The sequence below is a fragment of the Phodopus roborovskii genome, unplaced genomic scaffold, assembly GCF_943737965.1.
Source record: "Phodopus roborovskii unplaced genomic scaffold, PHOROB, whole genome shotgun sequence".
Taxonomy (NCBI): domain Eukaryota; kingdom Metazoa; phylum Chordata; class Mammalia; order Rodentia; family Cricetidae; genus Phodopus; species Phodopus roborovskii.
The window spans coordinates 22,013,670-22,035,951 of NW_026126447.1; positions in this window are offsets into that span (position 1 = coordinate 22,013,670).

A 22,282-nucleotide genomic window follows, 5' to 3' on the forward strand; every position below is an offset into this window, starting at 1 on the left:
CCTGGTTTCTTGGGGCGATGGCATGCCCACCTCCCGGGTTTTTGAAGAATCTTCCAGTTACTCTGTTTTGCCAGGAAAGGGGAACAAAACAGCCCCCAAAGCGCTTTTCCCAAAACAACCACCAAAATAGGTGTGACAGTTACATGCCTTTACTGGAGTTGGAAGGTAGAGCTCCCATCTTACCAAAAAGGAAGTTGTGGCTTTAAGAAAATACTGCCACTCACCACAGGTCACACAGCTGATAAACAGCCCGGTTAGAAGTTAGAGTCAGCAAATTTTCTTGTTGGGCCATGGTTTCCTTCCTCATAGTTGTCACTATCTCTGCCTTTTGAAGTGTCCTAGTATTTGACGCCCTCCTCCAGGGGCAAGCCCCTTTAGTCCCCTAGCCCCCGTCACTTCTCAAATACACTGCCCGTTGCACTGCCTGCCTTTACATCTTTATTCTCTCCTACACACTGGCTTTCGTGACAGTCTAAGAACACACTCTTGGCACATGTGGTGGTTCACACCTATAATCCTGGCACTCCAGAAGCTGAGGCAGGAAGATGATCACAAGTTCAAGATCAGTCTGGATTACATGAGTGCCAGGGCAGCCTGGGCACAGAGGGAGACCCCTTTTGGTGGGAGGGGTGGGGCATATTTTCAAATCTCTTACCCTAGATTCTGAATTCACTTTTTCAACCCCCCCCCAAGCCCCATACTTTCTGCCATCACCATCCAGAGCCCTCCCTCATTCCCCATCACCCTGTTGCTCCATGCACCTTAGAGTTTGCCTCCCAACACTCCGGAAAATGTTCCCGGGATTCCTGGAGTCCTCTTTACTGTGCTTCATTCAGTCCTTGCTTACAGGAAATGAACATCTCAGCTAAAGGGCACACTGATACCCAAGCAAACACAGGTGAGCAACTGTTTCCAAAGCCATCTGTGCCCAAGCCCATCAGCAAGATAGGAGCTTCTGGATGGACTGGAGCTGGGAGGGCAGAAAGCCTGCCAGAGAAGAGGCCCTTCATCAGCAAACACATCTTACTCCTCCTCCTCTCTTCACTTTTCTAGTTCCCTAAGCAGCCATGGCTTCCTTGCCCTCTGTCTCTTTACATAGCCTCCTCCCTCTTCTTCCTCAGAGGCTTGCCCTTGGTCAGCTCTTCTGCCCATCCATCACATCACCCCTCAACAGAGACAACCAGCAGGAATGGCTTCATCCCCCTGGCAGACTTCCCGGTTTGCTTTCTCCAGTTCGTATTCTCTTCTGAACACCAGCTCTGGCTTTGGAACAGTTTCTGGATATTTCTTTGTGGAAGTCTCACCATTAATTCCAGGTGTAAGTGTTTAAAGTAACATTACTACCTTGCTTCCTAGACCATTGCTTCATTTCCCATAAGAAGGCCACCATTCTAACCGCTATTTAGATTTAAAACTTGGGTGTCTTCGTCTCCCCATCCAGTACAATCCAATGGATTAGAGCTAGTGATAACTTCCCACACGCATTCACACTCTCTAGTACCAGTGTGAAGCAAAGCTGGCTCCCTCAGCCCAGTGTGCATCATCGTCACATTGGTCTCCTGTGTCATCACTTGGTTTACATCTTTCTGATGCATCAAGATTGCACTTTAGTGCCAGACGAACGACAGGCCAAGGAACCAACAAAACTAAAACAAAACCTTTCCAGTCCTCAGGGCATCCCATTTTATTTTCCAAGGAATAGGTACAAAAGTAGCTTATGAGAAATCAGTCTAGATGGGAAGTGAAATTCCTCTTTTTCCTTGGAAGAGGCTCTTTGGTATATATGTATGCTCCCTAGGCAAGGCCAGTGATGTTGAGCTACTTTCATCCTGCATCCCTGTTTCCTACTCTCTCCTTCAGCCCATTCAGAGATCTGTGAAAGGGTGCAAAAACCAGTTCTTCCTCTTTCTAATATGTAGTTTATTTCTAATTGCATGTGTTTGTGCATGAGAGTACAGGTGTCTGTGAAGGCCACAGGCCTCCAATCCCCTGGAGCTGGACATACTGGCAGTTGTGAGCTGCCAGAAGTAGATATCTGGAACTGAACTCGGGTCCTCTGCAGCAGCAGTACTGACTCTTAACCACTGGGCTATCTCTTCAGTCCCCAGACAGCATTTCTTAAGACACAAATCTGTCTCCTAGAGGAAATGATTTTGCTGGCTAGTTTTACCTAGTTTTACCTGTGACCATGGGCATCTTCTGCTAGCCTGTCACTCCTTGCAGTTCTCTGACCCTCTAGGCACTCCTTGTCCCTGCACCTCTATTAATCCCCCCTTTACTTTACATTGCTCCTCCACTTCCCCCTCCCTTTGCACAGACCAGCATTTACCTGTCAGAGTTCTATTCATTCTTGAAAAGCTTTCCCAGAGCTTCCTGTGGGAGTCACACTGGGTTAATGTATGTCTACAATGACACATACCTTGGGGTATCATTACTCAGGTCCTCCCTGCTCAACTAGATTATAGATTCCAAGGAGGCTCTGTGTCTTGTGCTAACAGTAAGGACCTGGCAAGTTTACACCTTTGTAAACACAGTTTTCTTTTTCTTTTTTTGTGAAAAGCACACATCTGTCAGGAAGATTAAGCAATAAAATGTACAGATGAAAGAGGTTCACAGCATTTAGCACAGTGGCGGGAATAGCAGGTGTCTATTAAAGTGTTGAGGATGGATGATCCATGTAAACCTATGTTTTCCTACCCCAGAATTTTAACAAAATGAACACTTGGTGATGGTTACCATCCTGAAATGTATACCATGAACTTCCAGTTGCCTGTTGATAGGGGGAAAATGGTGGCCAGCTGCTTCGGTTAACCATGAATGCATATAGTCTTGTCTTTGGAAGATTTCCTTTCTTCCTTCCTTCCTTCCTCCCTTCCTTCCTTCCTTCCTTCCTTCCTTCCTTCCTTCCTTTCTTTCTGTCTCTCTGTCTTTCTGTCTTTCTTTTTTTTTTTTTTTTTTAATGATTGGAACATTTTGCTTGTATTTCCCTTGGGGAGATGTTTATACTGTTATTCACCCTAAAAAACATTAGATGAGAGCCTTGAAGAATAGTCCATGGTAGTAAGACTGGCTCTAGATTTAAACAGAAACAAGGAATTGACAAAGCATTCCATGATGACAGAAAAACTACATATAGTGACTAAAGACGGAGATGTGCATACTTATCTACCCATCCACATCTACCTCCCTTGTTCTCTGCCTCTCTCTATCCCTCCCTGAATCCACCCATCTTCCCTCTGTATTTTTTTCCTCTCTCACTTGCTTGGACAGAAAGAGCAGAGGCTCTGGGCCAATAACTCTTTAATTAATTTCTCAGCCCTCAGCCAGAAGGCGCCGATTCTTGTCTAAGAATGATGACATTCAGTTTTCTTGTTTATTTCTACCCCTTGGAATTGTTAGGGTTCACCACTTCCCAACTTCCAGTCCTACAACAGACTGCTTTCCCTGGTTGCTGGAATGGTGCAGGACCTTAGACTGTTGTCAATCACCTCATCTCACAGGCACCAATGAGCTACTTAAAGCTACCCTGAGATCTATTTTGTGTGTGTGTGTGTGTGTGTGTGTGTGTGTGTGTGTGTGTGTATGTATATATATATTTATATGTACATATATATATATAATTTTTCTTATTTTACATATCCATCCCTGATCCCCCTCCCTTCCTCCTTCTCATGTCCCCCCACATCCCCTCCCATCCCATCCCCCCACTCCACAGGGAGGATAATGCCTTCCAGGAGGGATCAACAAAATCTGTCAAGTCATTTGGAGTAGGGTCTAGGCCCTCCCTCCTGTCTCTAGGCTAAGGGAGTATCCCTTTATGGAGAATGTGCTCCCAAAGTCCTTTCATGAACCAGAGATACATCCTGGTTCCCTTAGACTGTCCGGGCCTTTTAACTGAGACCCATGTTCGAGGGGTCTGAGTTGGTCCAATGCTGGTTTCCCAGCTATCAGTCTTGGGGTCCATGAGCTCCCCCTTGTTGAAGTCAGCTGTCTCTGTGAGTTTCTGTAGCCTGGTCTTCACCCCTTTTCTTATCACTCCTCCCTCTCTGCAATTGGATTCCAGGAGTTTGGCTCAGTGTTAAGCTGTTGGTGTCTGCTTCTGTTTCCATCAGCTCTATGAGGGCTCTATGATGGCATATAAGTTAGTTATCAATATCATTATCAGGAAAAGGCATATAAGGTAGCCTTTCTACTGTTGCTCAAATTGTTAGTCATCCTTGTAGGTCTCTGGACATTTTTCTAGAGTCAGTTTTCTCTTCAAACCTATAATGACACCCTCTTTTGTGGTATCTCTTTTTTTCACTCCCGTCGATTCGTCTCCCGACTCAATCTTCCTGGTCCCACATGTTCTCCTCTCTTCCTCTTCCCTTTCTCCTAACTCCCTCTCTACTCACTGCACCCACCCATCCACCCCTGCTCCCAATATGCTCAGGAGATCTTGTTCCTTTCCCCTTCTGTGAGGGACCTTGTATGAATCTCTTAGAATCCTCCTTGTATCCTAGTTCCTCTGGTGGTGTGCATTATAGGCTGGTGATCCTTTGCTCTATGTCTAAAATCCATATATGAGTGAGTACATACCATGTTCCTCTTTTTGTGACTGCATTGCCTCACTCAGGATTGTTTCTTCAAGTTCCATCCGTTTGCCTGCGAATTTCAAGATTCCATTGTTTGTTTTTTCTTTGTTGTTGTTTTTGTTTGTTTGGTTGGTTTTTGTTTTTGTTTGTTTTTTTTCCCCGCTGAGTAGTATTCCATTGTGTATATGTGCCACATATTCTTTATCCATTCTTCAGTTCAGGGGCATCTAGGTTGCTTCCAGGTTCTTTTTTTTTTTTAACATATCGATCCCAGTACCCTCTCCCTTGCTCCTTCCCTTCCTCCCTCCCTTCCTCTTTCCCTTTGTCCCACCCTCCCATGCCCCCAACTACCCTCCCCTCCCACCCCACTCCCCCACTCCACATGTAGGGTAATCTAAATCTGTTAAGTCATTTGGAGTAGGGACTGGGCCTCCCTTCCTGCCTCTAGGTTAAGGGAGTATCCCTCCGTGAGGGATGTGCTCCCAAAGTATTTTTGTGCACCAGGGATACATCCTGGTTCCACTGTCTAAGGTCCCTTAGACTTCCCAGGCCTTATAAATGAGACCCATGTTCAGGGGGCTCTGAGTTAGTCCTATGCTGGATTCTCAGCTATCAGTATGGGAGCCCATTAGCTCCTCCTTGTTCAGGTCAGCTGTCTCTATGTGTTTCTATAGCCTGGTCTTGTCCTACCTCTCTGCATCTGGATTCCAATTCGGCTCAGTGTTTAGCTGTGGGTGTCTGCTTCTGTTTCCATCAGCTACTAAATGAGGGCTCTATGATGATGGATAAGTTAGTCATCAATCTCATTTTCAGGGAAGGGCATTTATGGTATCCTTTCCACTGTTGCTCAAATTGTTAGTTGGGGTTAGTCTTGTAGGTCTCTGGGCATTTCTCTAGAGTCAGTTTTCTCTTCAAACATATAATGGTTCTCTCTTTTATTCTCTCTCTCTCTCTCTCTCTCTCTCTCTCTCTTCTCTCTCTCTTGTCTATTCCTCCCCTGACTCAATCTTCCTAATCCCACATGCTTTCCTCTCCTCCCCTTCTCTTTCTCCTAGCTCCCTCTCCACTCACTGCCCTCCCCCACTGCCCAGGAGATCTTGTCTCTTGTCCCTTTCCCCTTCTGTGAGGGACCTTGTATGAATCTCTTAGGTTCCTCCTTGTATCCTAGTTTTTCTGGCAGTGTGAATTATAGGCTGGTGATCCTTTGCTCTATGTCTAAGATCCATATATGAGTGAGTACATACCAAGTTCTTCTTTTTGTGACTGGGTTACCTCATTCAGGATGATTTCTTCAAGTTCCATCCATTTGCCTGCAAATATCAAGATTCCATTGTTTGTTCTCTCCCACTAAGTAGTATTCCATTATGTAAATGTGCCACATCTTCTTTGTCCATTCTTCAATTGAGGGGCATCTAGATTGCTTCCAGGTTCTTGCTATTACAAATAATGCTGCTATAAACATAGTTGAACAAATGTCTTTGTTGCATGGTTGTGGATCTTTTGGGTATATGCCTAAGAGCAGAATTGCTGGGTCCAATTTTCCTGATTCCAATTTTTCTGAGGAACCACCATACTGATATCCAAAATGGCTGTACAAATTTACACTTCCACCAACAGTGGAGGAGTATTCCCTTTTTCCACATTCTCTGCAGCTTAAGCTATCATTGGTGTTTCTAACTTTAGCCATTCTGACAGGAGTAAGATGGTATCTCAGAGTTGATTTGCATTTCCCTGGCGGCTAAGGATGTTGAGCACTTTCTTAAGTGTCTTTCAGCCATTTTGATTTCCTCTATTGAGAATTCTCTATTCAGTTCTGTACCTCACTTTTTAATAGGGTTATTTGGTGTTTTGGTGACTAGTTTCTTATATATTTTGGAGATCAGCCCTCTGTCAGATATTGGGTTGGTGAAGATATTTTCCCAGTCTGTGGCCTGCTGTTTGAACTCCTACAGCTGATAAACAACTTCAGCAAAGTGGCAGGATACAAGATAAACTAAAAAAAAAAAAAAAAAAAAAAGTCAGTAGCCCTACTATATACAGATGACAAAGGGGCTGAGAAAGAAATCAGAGAAACATCACCATTTACAATAGCCCCAAACAGCATAAAGTATCTTGGGGTAATGCTTACCAAACAAGTGAAAGACTTATATAGCAAGAACTTTGTGTCTTTAAAGAAAGAAATTAAAGAAGATACCAGAAAATGGGAAGATCTCCCATGCTCTTGGATAGGTACAGGATAAACATAGTAAAAATGGTAATCCTGCCAAATGCAATCTATCGATTCAATGCAATCCCTATCAAAATCCCAGCACAATTCTTCACAGACCTTTAAAGGATAATACTCAACTTTATATGGAGATCTCTTTCTCATAGTACTTTGCAGCTGCTCATGTATATTTTCTCCATCTTTTAGTGTTAATAGGACATTAATTAGAAATAACTGTTGCTGTGACCTCCTGGGCACACTCTCAGCCTTGGTTGTCACTCCCTTGAAGCTGACTCAGTCTTATGTCTACTTCTCTGCAGAACTTTGACCATCTTTCTGTGGCCACCTCATTCAGAAAGCCAAACATTAGACTAACACTCTGCCTTGCATCATCTTTGTTTGTCTGTTTGTTTGTTTGAGGGACTTTTTGTTTTTATTTTTCAATGTAGGATTTCTCTGTGTAGTCTGGCTGTCCTGGAACTCTTTCTATAGGCCAGGCTGACTTTAAACTTACAAAGATTTGCCAGCTTCTGCTTCCTGAATACTGCAATTAAAGATGTGTGCCACCAATGCATCAATTGTATCAATATTGTATCAATATTTGAAACACACATGTATAATATTTTTAAAAGAAACATCTTATGACTTGGTATTTGGTGTTTGGTTACTTCTTAGACCTACCTTAGATTTCTACTCAAATATTTCTCAACTACTAGTGATTTTTTAAAAGGCTCCTAAGCTCTAGGCTGGGAGAGTAATCTTTATAAAACATGATGAATAAAGGACTCTGTGTAAAAATACAGAGAACTTTAGGAATTTAATAAGAACCCAATGAAAACTGAACAAAAGATCTGAACCTAGGTGCTACCCAGCTTCATGAAAGAACATGAAAAGGATCTCAGAATCATTATTTTAAAATGCAAACCAACCACAATGAAAGTTTATGCACTTAATTAAGATTCTAAAATTAAAAAGACTCCCTGACTCAAGTGTTGGTAAAGATAGGTGATAGCTGGAACCTTTACATGCAACCTAAAACCTGAGCAATGAATCTAAAGTCAGTGCCTGTGAATCCAGCACTCGGAGGGGCAGAAGTTCAAAGTCATCTTCTGCTACATGGTGATCTCAAGACTATGCCACATGACATGGAACCATGCCTTTAAAAGAAATAAAAACCAGCTGGAAACAACCCAAATTTCAAACAATAGATGACAGGGTAAACGGACTGTGGAAAAGCCATACATGGAATATTACTCACTGATTAAAAAGGAAATGATTTGCTCATACAAGTAGTAATATGAGTGAATCTCAAAATAATTCTGCTGAGTGTAAAGATATAAAGACAGAGTTCATACTTTATGAGTCCACTTGTTAAAAATTCCAGGAAATGGAAACAGTTACAGTGATAGAAGGCAGAACAGTGGGGAAAGAATGGGGAAAAGAATTGACTGAGGGAAAGAGGTGGGAGGTGGAAAGTTTCGCTGTTTAAATTGTGCTGCTTGGTATACCTGGTATAGTGACACCCATCTGCAAAACCAGTACTCAGGAGGCTGAGGCAGGAGAATCAAAAATTTTAGAGCAGTTTTGGATGTATAGTAAGACTTTGTCTTCCGGAGAAAAAGAGAAACTATCAAATTGTAACTTATCGAGTTAATTTTTATGTTGGGTACATTGGACTTTGGAAAAGCTTTTAAAATTTATCTCACCAAGTTTTAAAAGCAAATATTGTTTTGTTGTTCTTTGTTGTGAATGGCCGGTTTATTCTTGTCCATTTATTAAGGTAAACTGAAAATCAAACAAAATCTGCCAAGGGAAAGGAGCCCACTGTCTTCCAGTTCAGTTTCTCTAATACTGCCCTTCTCCCGGGATTCCCTGGTGAGTGAAGACTTTTGCACACCTCAACGATGAAGACTAGGACTCGGGACTGTACACAGGAGTCTGTAACTTGTCATTTAGTGCCTTAGTAGCCTATGGCTAGGAGGCAGGTGCACCAGATATGGCTGTTGAGGCGAAACTGGTCCCACCTGCTTACCGGGCTCCCATACTTGCCTGGACAATTGTTTTGTTTTGTATTTTTGATTCCCCAGCCCTTGGCTTTTGGTGGTCTCCTAACCTCCCTTGATCCCCTCACCAGCTTGGGGAACACACAGAAAGTTGTAGAGCCATCTCTGGGAGGATACAGGTCCCTTCCTGACTAGGGTGCTATCCTGAATGGGGAGCAGGGGCAGCTCTGGAACTTCACTGGCTTTCTTGCACCTGGCGGAGAAAGCTGACATTAACAGAAGTTTCTGTTACCACATCCCCATCTTCTGTATATGGGCAGTACTGGATGGAGCTGGTGAGGAGCCTAGGCCACAACATTTGAAATGTTTCCTTTCAGGTTTGCTGTGTGGAAAGGACGCACCTCTCAAGGTTTGCAGACATCTCCTGACCATCTCCATCCCACACATTTGGGGCTCAGCCTGGGCAGGTGGCACCAAGTGGATGAAAGTAACAAGAATGTGGCTAACATGTTTCCATTCTGTGTGCTCCCACCCATCCTCCACTTCCATGCCCCATTTTGGACTCTTCTTTCCTTCCACTTCTCCTAGAGACCTCCGCCCTAATTTCCAAGGCAGTGTAGCTACTTTATGTCTTTGTCTTTAGTTTCTTTTCTCTATGGCTCGTGTTTAAAGTCAACCCACTGTGCCCTAAGCTTTGCTATCATCGTAGGAGTCTTTGGAAGAACTTGGAAGTTTCTTCTATTCCTGCCAAAGGGATTTTTTCTTTCCTGGAATGCCCTGCTGGGCCAGAGAAAGGCTCAGCACTGAGCAAGCACAGACCTTGCATTTATCGGATCACTACAATACGGTCAGACTGAGGTCCAGATTGGATCTGGCTGGTGATGAACAATGCCACACACACACAACACACACAAGTACAAGGAGAAATTCATGCTTAGTTTCTAAACTGCTTTTCTTATTACAGGTATATGGCTAATGTTTTATTTTATTTCCGTATATCCTTGTTCTATAACTTGCCTATGTTTAACAAAAACTGATTAGTTTATCAACTGCTTGGGGGAGTCATATATATAAAAGAATCACTTAATATAGTTTTTAAGATAAAACTTTAATGGAAAAGTTTAGATGCCATGCTTATAAAGCAAGAAACAGAGCTTCAATACTTTTTGTAATAGTGAAGAAGGAAAATTAAGAAAGACACGATCAAAGCATTTGCATGTTTATTTATTTAAAATTTATCTATCTTTCCTGGGTTTTTAAATAAATGAGTATAGCTCATAGCATGCTTGTTTGTTTCTTGGTTGTGAGCCTACTTTTACGTGGCTGAGCTTTCTCTCCTGCCCCATAGCATGTGTTTGTGAGGATTAATAATGCTAAGAAATTAAAAAATGCTGGTCTCCAAAGGAATACGCCCAGCAATGCCCCGGCTTTGAGTAAGAATTCCAGAGACTGAGGAAAAGGGTGGAGCACCTCTCGGATTCCCCTTTCATATGGCATTCCTAACTCGGCAGTTTTCTCAGTTTGAGAGGGTTTGTGAAAAAGACCAGGAAGCTGTGTATGATCTATCTCTATGAGACTCCCAGGACTCACTCCATAGCATGCACGTATTCTCTCCATAACGGTTGTTGTAGGAGAGCCAGGCAAACGACATGTTGGCTCATACTTTCATTCTGCTACTGGAGCACACTTTCCACAGAATTATTCAACAAAAGCTTGGCACAAGACACCCCCCAGGGGGAGGGGTCCTTGCTGGACATTTAGAACAGAATGAATACAAAAACAAAACAAAACAAAACATTCTGTCCATGCTCAAGCAGTCTAAAATTTCACGAGGCCAGGCATTTCCTTTTTCTATCATGCCCAGAGGCAGAACAAAGGAATTACAAGAGGCAACAAATTTTCTGTCACAAGGTCTGAGTTCAAGATTAGGTTTCACTTCTCTGCGATGCTAAACAAGTATCAGAGTCTCAGTAATTTTATTGATTTGTTTGCTTATCTCTTTGTCAAAGTTCACTTATGGAACAGAACTGACAGAATGAATATATGTTCAGTATATGCTTGACTGGCATACACAGTATGATTTCTGTAGTCCAACAATGGCTGTCTTCACCCTGTGACTGAGGCAGAATGCTGTTGAGTCCATGAGGCTGGATGTCCTGGAAGTTCCAATCTGGTGCTGAGGACCTGGGGGATCCCTGAGAGAACCACTGCTCTCCATCTGTATTGGAAGGCTGACGATGGAGTCTGGTGGCAGTTAATAATGGCAGTTGCAGCAACAGGGTAGATGAATGGGATAACTAAACTCTCAGGTGAGATGCTAAGAAAAGCAGTCAAAAGGACACTCTTCCAGCTCAGATCTCCCTGTGTCTAGCCTACATCACCTGAAAACGCTGCCCACAGTTAGGCCGGCTCCTCCCGCTACAGTTAACCTAATCCAGATAATCCCTTGTAGGTGAGCCCAGGGGTGTGCACCAAGATTAGCTGTTGCAGTTTGATTATTATTTTATTTCATTTTTGTTTTATTTATTCCTGATACTGGGGACTAAACCAGATAGGCAAGCATGCACTCTACCACTGAGCCATACACCTTCACAGGAGTTCCTTCAACACTATTACGGACTCTGTGTTACATCCCACGTGTGACATCAACTGATAACAATAATCAAAGCTCAAGTGACACTGAGACAAAGGTCCTGACAATGCCTGTGCCTGCCAGATGTATTTACACTAGATGCTGGGATTGTCAGGACCTCTACTGCTCATACTACTCCATCAGTTTGAGGACAGTCCCTGGAGTTTGCCTATCACATTGTGTGGAAGCTTGAGAATATACAACTGAGGGTAACAATGAGGGTGGACATAGGGCAAACAGTGGCAGGCAAAGAGATTAGCACCCTAGAAGAACTCAAGAGCTGACACCTTTAGCCAGAAAGGTCCAAATCCTCAGTTTTATCCCCAGCGCTCCCCCAGTTAAAGTCACAGAAGAGCAGGCAATAGATAGACGGGGGGGGGGGGGGGGGGGGATAAGGAAGTAGAGAGGGGCGGATGGGAGTCAAAGTGGGAAGTTCTGTAATATGATCTCTTGGGTTGACATTAAAGGTGAGGTTTGGCTAAGCAGAAGCAGGGGGCAGGGAATGCCAGATAGCATGGGCCAGAGGTGTTTACATTTGCCTGACACACAGACATAGCAGAGATCATTGGGAGTTAGTGAATATCGGGGTTATTTTTTTGTGGGGGAAGTATAGATAGAGGGTGAGAAGGCTAAAGGTCACCTTTGCATGTTAGATACCATCATGAAGAAGAAAGGAAGAAAACTACCACCAGGTAGTTGGTTGAGGGTTCTTTTAATGTTTATAGGGAAATCTCCTGTTGCCAGTGTCAATGAGGTTTAGGTGAGACCTCTTCATGTGGTAGCTCTGAGCTTGGAGCACAAGCCTCCCAAGCACCCAGCAGCTCATGTTAGTTGAGACAGAAGTCTTGGTGGTTGCTTCAATTGCAACGACATCCTCCAGCTCCTCCAGCCTCTCCCTGTGACTGTACTTCCATGGACTTCAGGGCTCCATTCCCCACCATCCCTACTTGTGTTAGCTTTCTGGAACTCTAATTGCCTCCTGAAGGCTGCTATGCCTGGAACAAGCAACCCGGGCAGTTTCCTAACCTCCCTGTTACAGCTTAGCCTGTTCTGCCTGTGAGAGAGGCCGTAAGTAGGCAATAAAACCACATGGGTAAGACTGTTGGTGCCTGCACACCCTCTTATGTGCTAAACTCCATGCTTACTCACGCCTGTCTACACAGGCCTACTGGGTCTGCCTCGTGCAAATGTCAGGGATGGGGAAGTTTGCCTGCTTGAGGGGATCAAGGACACCTGCAAGATGGGTTGGGGGCTTATAAAGCAGCTGTTGGGGGCATCTAACGGTCCTCCAAAGCTTTCCTCATCAAAGGGAAGCTTTGTGGTGTTGTTTCAGGGTGTCTGAAGAAGCTGTGATTGAGGCAAAGTTTCCTAAGCTAAAGCCACGGCAACAGCATGACCACTATAGTAAGTTCTGAGATTGGGATAGGATCCTCAAACTGCCATGAGTATAAAGCACCCTAATGTTATGAGGATAGCACCCCCAAGACAGTAAAAGCAGCTTGCTGGCTGACAGCTCCATATTTCTGTAAATATATTAGGTCGTTTACAGAACAATGATTGCTATCACTCCACCAGAATGTCACATACCATCACTTATATTCCCGATACACTTGGAGACTGGAGACCCGATAGTGATTCCTGATCCAGCCATAGTGGGGAAGAGAAGGAGAAGATGAAAGCTGTTAATCAGGCAGCCAAAATGCTTGCTTCTGGTAACTCCAATCATTCTTCCTCCCTGTCTATCTGTGTGTCTCTGTGTCTGTCTCTGTCTTTGCCTCTGTCTCTCTCTCTGTGTCTCTTTCTGTATCTCTCTGTCTCTGTTTCTCTGTCATCTCTGCCTCTCTCTTGCCTCTCATGTTTACAACAGAGATATAACATAAAATTAGCACTCTTCAGTGAGCTGCATACCCTCAGGGAGGGCTGAGTATGAATTTGCCCAAATCTTGCTATTTACCACAAGCAGTAGGCTACACAAACTTAGTTGAGCATTAGTCTATTGGTCTTTAAGGTTTATTATTCCAATTTAGACATGAATCTCCAAGAATGTAATGGTTTATTATCTGTTCAGATTACTAGACATATGTCTTTACTGCATTTATAACTTTTAAGATCTTGGTGGAGCTGGCTAGTGGTTTTATATTGCTGCTATAAAACATGCTTTATTCTGCATAAGCTGTGATTGCCTTATTGGTGTCTATTAAACTGCCCTAGAGATGTTGCAAATCCAGATGTGCCTGACACAGCCTTTGAGAGGCAGTGCGCTTCTTCTCAGACTAACCTGACAGCACTGTTCAGAGAGCAAATGAAATTCAGCCAAAGATTCTATCAGTATTGGGGTGTACTCTAGCAAAACAACAATGTCTGTGGGTTGGTAAAGGATGTACAGATGAACCACTCTGGAAACAGTTTCAGGGAACAGTGTTTGCTTTATTGCACATGAATAACTGCTTAGGTAGTGGAAGCCTGTAGGTCTTTCCCCTTGGCTGGGGTTGTTGTCAAATGACCCTTTCACAGAGGTTGCCTAAGACCAATGGAAAACACAGACATTTTCATATTACAATTCATAACAGTAGCAAAATAACAGTTATGAAGTAGCAACAAAAGTAATTTTATGATTGGGGGATCACTGCAACATGAAGACATAAGTCCAGTCACTTGTGCACATTTCAGTTTTTATAAAGAAGGCAAAGATACACATTGGAGGAAAGATGGTATTCTTAACAAATTGTGTTGGCCAGACTGAATGGCTTTATATAGAGGAATGAAAATAAATCCATATCTATTACCCTGTACAGAGCTCAACTCCAAATGGATCAAGGACCACAACATAAAACTAGACATTCTTAATCTGATGTAAGAAAAAGTGATGAGTATCCTTGAACCTTGAATTCTTTGGAAAAGAGTTCAGAAAAAGAAACTTTCTGAACAGGGCACCGGCACTGAGACCAACAGCTATTCATGGGACTTCATGAAACTGAAAAAGCTTCTGTATAGCGAAGGACACCATCATTCAGACAAAGTGAAAGACTACAGAATGAGAAAAAAAGAACTTTATCAGCTATTCATCGGGTAGAGGGTTAGTATATATGTATATACCTGGACATTAAGAGAACTAATGACAAAGTTTAAAAATGGGTACATAACTAAGTAGGGAATTCTCAAAAGATAAATCACAAATGGCTGAGAAAGGTTTAAAAGCAATGTCCAGCATCCTTAACTATTAGAAGAAAACAAATTAAAAGTACTATTAAAAGTACTTTGAATATCTCATCTTACACAAGTCAGAATGGCCAAGGTCAATAAAATAAATGGCAACTCATGCTGGTGAAAACTCAGGGAAAGGGGAAGACTAATCCATTTCTGATGGGAGTGCAAACTTGTACAGCCACTATGGAAATCAGTGTGGCAGTTCTGAAGGAAGACTCAAATAGATCAAATTCAAGACCTAAGATCTTTATTCACTCTGGTGCCTATGTCCAAAGGACTTTACACCCTACTCCAGAGACACTTGCTCATCTTTAGGCCTCCTTACTGTGTGTCAGGTGTAAGCTCTCAGCTACTGCTCCATGTCTGCCTCTCAGTATCATGCTCCATGATGATCATGGACTAACCCTCTGAAACTGTAAGAAAGGCCCAATTCAATGTTTTATTCAATAAGTTGCCTTGGTCATGGTGTTTCCACCCAGAAATAGGAGTTCATATTAGCTTTTAAGTTTTTGATATTTGTACTATAATTCAAATAGTCAGGTAAGTTAGGTATCTAGTAAGGACTAGGGGAGAGGAGAGGCTCACCCAAGGAAAGAGAAATAGAATATATATTTTCTTATGGAGACACAAAGGGTAAACTAAGATAGAAGGACTAAATAAAGAAGGGGAGGATAGAGAGAATGGTAAAGGAAAAATATGGAGATGGACAACTAACATAAAAGGCCATTGAAAAACTATGTGGGCACCTGCTACTATAGAATCTTTATATAATATATATTATATTCCTATAATATATGTATATGGAATATCTAGGTAGATAGATATAGATATATAGAGACAGACAGATAGATAGATATTTGGATGAAAGGAATCTAAGTGTGGTCAATGAATACTAGGGGAGAGAGTGCCCCAACTAGACATCTTATGCCACCAAGTAAAATTTCCAATGCCAGGAATGAGTTACATCTTGTTGACTCATTAGCAAATGAGTCCCATAGAAAAATCCAAACATCACAGGTATTGCCAAGGCTATTGGTGACTCTTTACAACCTGATGGTAAATCCCTCTTGCTGAAGGTAATACTTACTTATTCCACTGAACATAGAGGTGTTGCGCTAGTACCTAAGTGTAAGCTTTATCCCTACTGACTAGGGGTGGAAAGTTGTACTGGTAAATACTCTGTGTTCTACCAGAGGAAAAAGGTAATAACTATCATTCAATTATAAACTCTGCAACCTACAACAGCAACATGCCTTCAAGATATACTGGGGTTAACAGTTTTTTGCAAAATGCCAAAAATACACATTGAAGAAGATGTATGTTTTTAACAAATGGTGCTGGGCAAGTTGTATATCCACATATAGAAGAATAAAACTAGATCCTTATCTCTGGTCCTGAATGTAATTCAACACAAATAATTAATTACCTTAACATAACGTCCCCCAAACTCTGAAACTATTAGAACATGCAGAAAACACTTCAAGATACAAAGATGTGCAATGTCTTTCTAGAAAGAAATCAGTCACTCAGGACTAATAGTGCCAACCGACAAATGGAATTTCATGAAATTAAAAGGCCTCTGCCCGTATCATTTACAAATTTTGACTTTCCTATATGTATCGCTCTTATTTTCTTCTCTTGATTACTGCTTTGGGCAAGTCTCTAAACAATATATTGAACAAGCAGACATTTGTTTTATTTCTGATACTAACGAAAATGCTTTTGAGTTTTCCCCCATTTTGTATAATGTTGGCTTTATCATATATATTATTGTATTGAGACATGTTTATTCTATGTTCTCTTTGGAGCTTTTATCATAAAAGGATGGTGGTTTTTCTCTTTTTTTCATGTATTTCTGTATCTATTGAGATGGTCATGTTATTTGTATTTTTAATCTATTTAAGTGTTGTATTATATTTATTAATTTGTTGTTGTTGAGCCATACTTGCAACCCTAGAATGAAACCATCTTATTTATGATGAAGATCTTTTTGATATGTTTTTGCATTTTATTAAATTTGAATTTTATTAAAATTTTTATTTAAATTGAATTTAATTAAAATGCAAACCCATGTTTATTAAGGAGATCAGCCTGTAGTAATGTATTATCTAGTTTTGGTATTAGCATAGTTATGTTGGCTTTATAAAGAGTTTTGTTGGTATCTGTTATAATGTCTATTTTCATCATTAGTTTTATTCATTAATATCTTTTCTCTTTGTTTTGGGTAAGAGTTTGTCAAACTTGTTTATATTTTCTAAAAACAAATTTTGCATAGATCATTTACATTATGTTTTATTTTCATTTCATTGTTGCCTGAGCCTTTATTTTTTTCATCTCCTAATATGGGGTTTGGCTTCCTTGTTTGAATGTTCTAAGAGTATTGATTAAGTTATTATTTGAGATCTATGATATTTTAAGTATAGCATCTGTAGCCATTAATTTTTGTCTTAGAATTGCTCAGTGTGTCCCATAAGCAGTATATATTGTGTTTTAATCTCCATTAACTTTAAGGATTTAAAATTTTCCTTCTGGATTTTTTTCAATGACACATTTATCATTCAAGGGTATTGTGGAATATTCAGCTATTGTAAAGATGCATTACATTTGTTTATAGTGTGGAATATTATTTTAACTGTGTAAATGTGTGTTACATTTATTTCTCCTACATTTGTTTAATTATGAATAGATGTGTTGTTGTTTCATCTTGCCTGTCTAAGGCACCTGATTGGTTTAATAAAAACCTGAATGGCCAATAGCTAGGCAGGAGAGAATAAACAGAGGAAAGAAGAGAGAAGGATAAGAGAACCAGGGAGAAAGAGAGGGAGACCCTCGGGATCAGCTAGGCAGCCACCAGCCAGCAGACACAGAGTAGGACATACAGAAAGAAAAGGTAAAAAGCCCAAGGCAAAACATAGATGATGAGAAACAGATTAAAGTAAGAGCTAAGATAAGGCTGAGCGTTTATATCTAATAACAAGTCTATTTGGGAACTGACTGATGGCCCAAAAGAAAAAGCATGCTACACGAGGGTGTGCCTTTTGACTTCAAAGGTTTGTGGGATTTTGCAGTTTCTTTTTATTGATTTCTAGTTTTATTCTGTTTTGGTAGACAGAATGCAAGAAATTATTCCAACTGTGTTTATAAAGACTTGTCTTGTGTCCTATCATATCACCAATTTTATAGAAAGTTCTGTGAGTTGCATGGATGCATGTTTAGTCTTTAGTGATTAGATGAAATGTTCTGTAGAAGTCTGTTAGGTCATTGATCTATAACATTCTCTAACACAGATGTTTCTATATTCTTAACACATTAAGTCTTTGTGATTTTCATAAGATGTATTTGATCATATCCATACCCACATATCACTTGTTAATCGATTCTTTGTTGGTGGGACCTGTATCCTGAGGGGAGTTGGGTGATCCAACCCTCAGCACTCTCAGATCTGTGTGTTTACATCTGTCAGTGTTTCTTGGATGAAATTGGTGTGCCGGCATCTATGGTATATATATGTTTAGAACTGTAACAATGTCTTGGTGGATTTGGCCCTCACTCAGTATCAAGTAAGCACTTTTATCTCTTCTAACTTACTTTGTTTGACGTCTATTTTTCCAAATACTAGAAAAATAATACCTGCTTTCTTGGGATTCCTTCAGCATCCTTTCACCGTGAGGTTACCTTTGCCTTTGATGGTGGAGCATCTTTCTCATAAACAACAAATTGATGAATTCTCTGTGATTGTGGAGGAGTTGTGGTGTGCGTGTGTGTCAATGCACATTCATGTGTTGATCTGTGCCTTTGCTCAGAGGCCAGAGGAGGACATCAGGTATCTTATTATAGCACCCTCTGTCTTAATCATTTCAGACAGAATCTGTCAGTAAGTTCCAGAAATCCTCCTGTCTCTACCTCTCAAAGTGCTTCCCCAGAATCTCACATGGTATTCAAACTCCAAGTACTCATATTTGCTCAGCAAGTGCTTTTTCCCACTGAGTCACATTTCCAGCCCAGAACTCCATAATTAATCAAATCTGATACTCTGTGTGTTTTTATTGAGGGAATTTAGACCATTAACTTTCAAGGTCATTATGCAACAGTTATTATTCAAATTGAAACAGTTTTTTAAAGAATATTACAGCATAAAGCATATAACTGATATATCACATAATCCTACAGAACAAGCAGTAGTCGGCAGATCTAATCACACTTTAAAGGAAATGCTACATAAACAGGTAGGAGAAACAAAGACCACCAAACCCAGATTAAATAATGCCTTACTAACATTAAACTTTCTTAATGCTAATGAGAAAGGAAAAACAGCCACAGAAAGACACTGGACAATAGGGGGAAAAAATCTGAACTAAACCAGCCAGTGTACTTCAAAGATGTATTGACCTCAATATGGGAACCAGGATATGTGTTACATTGGGATAGTGGTTTTGCCTTTGTGTCTAGAGGAGAAAAGCTTTGAAAACTATCAAAGTTGATAAAAATTCAATTTAAACAAGAGAAACCTCTTGATGAGGAAAAATGATAGTTCATCCACCAAAATATTTCCTGAGTCGTGTGGAGACCTCTCAAAGGTAGGGGGAGTGTTCTGTTCTTGTCTTATAGGAAAACAAAAAACACCCATCTTCAAAAAGCCTAAACACACTGAAAGTATATGTACCTAAAGAAGAAAAGATAGCTATCCAGAAAGAACCATGAAACAAAGAAGACTATGGTACCAATTTCTAATTCTGCTGAATTATTTCTATACAAAAATCTATCTCTTTACTTCCTAGTACTCTGTTTGTCCAAATTTATGTAAATCAATGCTGGCTTTGGAGTTAGATTTGGCTTTCCTCCTCTAAATTCAAGCATGTTGTTAAAACAAAATTCAGAGTTTCTGTCTTATATCAAGAAGTCAATTGGTGTAAGACAGAGAAAACAAAATCTAGGGACTCTCATTTGTCTAAACTTTTTTTCTCTTAAATCCTAATTTCCCTCATACTTATTTTTATCCTTACTGTTGCCTTTCCCAGTATATATATATATATATATATATATATATATATATATATATATATATATATATATATATATATATAAATTTCTGTGTTGATATTAACGTTTAAGTTTTTTTTACAAGGGACAATAATAATTCATAACAGCACTCTTTGAACTCTCTGGAAAGATGGGGGCCCACTTCATTGATTCCACTTGATTCAACTTGATGCATCTGGACTACAAACATCACCCTAAAACTGGTTTGGAACTATAACACTCAAGACAACTCCAGACTAGCTAACTCAAACAGTGTACCTTCTTATTACAACCTGGCCAGAGCTTCAGATAAGAACTTCAGTTGAGCAGTTCCTGCCATGCAGACTAGCTACAAATGTTATAGCTAGTCCCCTCGAGAAATTTTTTTTTCCTACAGGATCCTATAGAGTCATCATCATCCCATTTCAGCAGGAAATGATCCTAAGAAAACAACACCTTCTTTCCCTACTGTTGGCATGAAGGGATAATATACACCTTCTTAGGGTTGGTTTTTAGTTGCTTAGGGTTGGTTATGGAAGGTGATGTTTAGATTCAGTTATCTGTTTTAGGTAAGTCTAGGGTATGGTTGGGAAGGGTATGGTTAGGATGGGATATAGGTATATGTACATAATTTCTAGTGTACTAACTTTAACAACAGTTAGCTATAGATAACTTAAATTCCTAAATCCTTGATAACCTAAATTGTTAAATTCCTGTATGTTGACTGTTTAGGGTTTTCTTTCTGCTTATGATGTTTTGCACACAAATATAAAACTATCTGAATATATACATTTTTATATTGAAACAACTTAGGGTATTTTATCACATTTCACTTCACAGTTCTACCTCGTCAAGATATTTCAGCTCTATCTCTGTTGTTGAGAAAGATTTATATGTATATAGTTACTTTTTTTTTTTTAAGTTTCTGTCCTTCCTAAATTAGTTTGGGAAGCTTTAGCCATTGTACAGCTAGATCCCCCGAGAATCAGAGATTATTTTCACACATATTTCATACCTATGAGATTAGTCAAACATGGATTTTAATCATCTTCAGACACTTCATAAACCTGCAGAATATGGCATTTAAATGTTTCAATACTAGTACCCAGTTGACATGAGACTCATTTGCTCCTGACAGCACCAAGCAAATCTGAGAAATGTTGAGCACTGATGTCACTCCTTCTGGAATCCATTCTCTCCTCAGCTATGGCCTCTTGGGCAAAGAACTGCCCCCATCTCAGCCACTGTCTTTGGACATGCTGTCCTAGTGTGCTTGCAAGAGACAAACACAGAAGACTGCTGAAGTTTGCCAAGTCAGGCAAGACAGCCTTTCTACCTCTCTGCTTCTGTGTTGGTTGGTCATTTACTCTAGGCCTTAGCCAAAGATAGCTGCCCCTACACTGCTGTGAGACTTTTCGTGACTGTCCAGGTAGCCTACTGTTTCTGTCTTAGCTACACCTTTTGGAAGTTGCTTGACTGCACTACCTGCCTACCCTAGTATTGTTAATCTTCCTTCTCAGGTCTTTGATGAGGTTGAAGATTAGAATGTCACTATTATTGCTCTCTCTTCCTAAATAGAAATTTTAGGTATAAGACTTAAACTTTCCAGAATAGGACAACTCTATAGTGATCTCTGTTATGCCTTCACCCTAGGACTGGATATGCAGTTCTTGCCATTTGCTCTTGTTGCCTCACTAGCAATAGGTCTGAAGTGTGTATGTTCTTAAATTTCCTTCTCCTAGAGTAGACTTGATATTTACTATCTTTCAATATAGTCTTGTATCAAACCTAAATCTTTTCTTTAGGAGGGGAAATGTAGTGAGATATCCACCCTGCCTGCACCTGTTGCACTGACCACAGCCATTGGGGCATGGGCACAGTGGGAGGCTAGGTCTGGGGTCTTGACCCCAGCTTGTTCTTTTACTTACTGGTCTGGTTCCAGAGAGCATCCAGGTGGCATGTTTGGAACAGTAACCCATGGCAATCATCTATTTTAGGTACAAGTGATTTCTCCCTGAATAAATATCAATCAACCTATACTATGTTCCAGTGAATCATATTTCCCACTCGATACATGTGTTCATTCCTGTGGTTTTATTCATTTTATATGTTCTGTGTTTTTGTGTTCTTCCCTTGCCTAACCACTGTTCTAGCATGGTTAGACGTATTTACCTTTTGTTTCAGTTTGAAGAATTCGTTCAGATATCATCTGTAGTACTGGCTTGGTGATCATGGATTCCTTTAGTTTGTGTTTATTAGGGGTTTCCCCCTCCATCAATTATGAAAGATAGAATAAAATTGCTGTTATATGTGATATATGTATATATCAAATACACACAGAGAGGTCTACAAACAGAACCTTCTCAGTATGTTTAGTGTCATTTATATGTATACAATTTCAGGACTAATTATTTGGTATTGGATAATCAGTTAGGGAACTGATCCTTCCGGAAGATTATTTATACCTAACTCAACATTCCTTTGATTCTTTGTCTAAGAGTAGGGCCACATGAGATTTCTAATTTCCATGTTAGTTTATCTGTGGGTGTTACCCTTGTTCAGATCCTGTTTAGGCAGCCACATTTTTGAGATACCTTGAGTGAAACTTCCCTGCTGTTTCCAGGGGCACAATCTCCTAGCA